We start from the raw sequence: 2,653 nt of genomic DNA on the forward strand, positions 1-2,653 counted from the left end.
AGAACTGAGCAGAGGATGGGGCTCACCCTCTGGACTCACCCTCTGTTGATTTGGTCCCGAGGGAGCTCCTGGATTCTAGAAGCCAGTTCAGAGATTATCAGATTAAGTAGGGTGAGATCAGTGTGTGCATCTGACTCCAGGTGCCCTGGGTTCTGAAAACCAATCTAGAGAAGATGAGATCAAGTAGGATTCATTGGCTTAGCGAGTTAATCTGCTTGGAGACAGGCTTTCCACCTATATAAGGGCTGAGGGCACCTACCCTAGGCCATTAGCCACCAGAGCCAAGGAGAGCAGGACCATGTCGGCACCCGGGAGAAGTGAAGCAGCGCGAGCTCCAGCCCCCCTGAGGGCCACGGCACCGAGCTGGTTTCCTCCCGGCCATCTGCAAGCTCAGGAGGCCGAGCTGGATGCCTCCTGCTCTGCCCCAACCCTGGTGCCCCTGCCTCACTGCCAGTGGACCTGCCATCAGACTATTGGCCCTGGCAGCCTGCTCCCGGTGCTCCCCCAAAAGAGCTGGGCCCCCAAATATCTCATCATCCAGCCAGAGTCTGTGAGGAGAGGCCTGGCCCCCCGCACCTGGCTACCCACCTCCCAGGAGCTGTGTGACCTGCTGCAGGGAGCAGAGCAGGCTCCCATGGAGTCAGCCAGCCTGCCCCAGGCTGCCCAGCAGCCGGCCCGGAGCCCCACTCCATCCACCTCTCAGCTGCCAGAGACAAGAGGAAGATTGTCCGAATCCCCATGCCCTGCCTGGCTGCAGGTGCCAAGAGGCGCCTCCCAGCCAGCAGCAGCCCACCTCCCAAAAACCAGGGGCTGGGCAGCCAGATTCCAGAGGCCTGTGCCCCATCAGGCCAGACGTCCATGGTCACCAGTACTGTGCCCCGCAAATGCGTGGTCCACAGCCCACCTATGCAGAGTTCTCAGAAGCCCGTTCCTCCAAAAGAGTGTGGGGTCAAAGTGCCCACCATCACCCATCAACGCCATCTCAGCCTCTTTATGGACGAGGGTCTCAAGTCCTGCTCCTCCAGCCAGGAAGCCACAGGGAAGGAGCTGAAGGAGGAGAAGGCGGTCTACCACCAGAGCCCCAGCAAGAGGATTGGCCAGGAAGTAGCCACCAACACCTTCCACAAGATGCAGGGCCTGGAACCCGGCCCTGGAGCCGGTCTCCACAAGACCCGGGACAGCAGGGCTGTGTCCCAGGAGGTGGTGCTGGGGGGCAAGTTGGCCGCCCAGACCAGCTTCTCACTCCAGCGCCCAGACAGCCCCCCCGGGGAGGATCCTTTGCAAGGGGCCGCCCTGTACCAGAGCCTCAAGGAGCACCTGCTCACCCAGGCCCAGCTCAAGGAGAATGGATACCCCTTTGCGCACCCCACACTGCCCAGGGGCGCTGTCCTCTTCACTGCTCAGGAGAAGCAGCCCCAAGACTCCTCCTGCAGGCTGTGCTGCCGCTGTGGCACCCAGTACCTCATGGCCCCCTCAGGCCGCTGTGTGCACCAGGAAGAATGTCACTACCACTGGGGGCGGCTGCGCCCAACTCCAGCGGCTGGGGGCTGGGAGATTCAGTACACATGCTGCTCGGCCCCTATCGGCTCCCCTGGCTGCCAGGTGGCCCAGCAGCACGTACAGGACGGCCGCCAGCAGGACCTGCAGGACTTTGTGCAGACCTTGGCCTAAGAGCTGCCCCCAGGAGCTCACCCTGGCATCTACGCCCTGGACTGTGAGATGTGCTACACCACCTCTGGCCTGAAGCTGACCCGCGTCAGCGTGGTGGACAGCGCCCTGCAGGTGGTATACGACACCTTCGTCAGGCCAGACCGCGACATCGTTGACTACAACACCAGGTTTTCAGGAGTCACCGCGGCTGACCTGGCCCACACCAGCGCCTCGCTCCGGGACGTCCAGGCCACCTTGCTGACTCTCTTCAATGCCCACACCATCCTCATCGGACACAGCCTGCAGAGTGACCTGCTGGCTTTGAAGTTCATCCACGGCACCGTGCTGGACACATCTGTGCTCTTCCCGCACCGCCGGGGCCTCCCCTACAAGCTCCCTTCAAAACCTCACAGCTCACTACCTCGGACACGTCATCCAGGACAGGGTGGATGGCCACAGCTCCAGCGAGGACGCCAGCGCCTGCATGCGCCTGGTCATCTGGAAAATGGAACAAGACGCCAAGACCGAGCGCTAACCACCGCCCAGCATTTTAAGGACAGGACTATGACTTTGGAAACTGCTGTGTGATCAAACATATCTCTTGTCCCACATGTCTAACAATAAAGGATGGTTCAGTGAACTATACTACATCTGTCATGTTATTTGTCATCATGTTTTTTCCTGCTTGGCTGCCATTTCTGCGTGTATATACCCAGAAGTGGCACTGCTGAACCATTTGGTAATTTTTAAAAAAATTTTCGTTTTTGTTTGTTAATCCTCTCCAGAAGATATTTTTTCCATTGAATTTTAGAGAGAGTTGGAAGGGAGGGAAGGGAGAGAGAGAGAGAGAGAGAGAGAGAGAGAGAGAGAGAGAAGGTAAGAATTGGGCCTCCTGGTATTTCTGGGTTGCAGGCCGCGTCATGATTACCGTTACTCCACCCGCCACTTCCGGGAAGGGATGATCTATCGTTCCAAGCTTTGGGTAATAGTAAAATAATTGAGA

At 58.5% G+C, this 2,653-nt stretch overlaps 1 pseudogene; it reads left to right on the forward strand.

Annotated features, from left to right (window-relative positions):
- Positions 1-298: 298 nt before the first annotated feature.
- On the forward strand, positions 299-2,185 carry LOC138998077 (RNA exonuclease 1 homolog pseudogene; annotated as a pseudogene).
- The last annotated feature ends 468 nt before the right edge of the window (positions 2,186-2,653 follow it).

Source organism: Myotis yumanensis, unplaced genomic scaffold (assembly GCF_028538775.1).
Source record: "Myotis yumanensis isolate MYYU_CA2020_CCGP unplaced genomic scaffold, mMyoYum1.0.hap1 SCAF_19, whole genome shotgun sequence".
In the NCBI taxonomy this organism is placed as follows: domain Eukaryota; kingdom Metazoa; phylum Chordata; class Mammalia; order Chiroptera; family Vespertilionidae; genus Myotis; species Myotis yumanensis.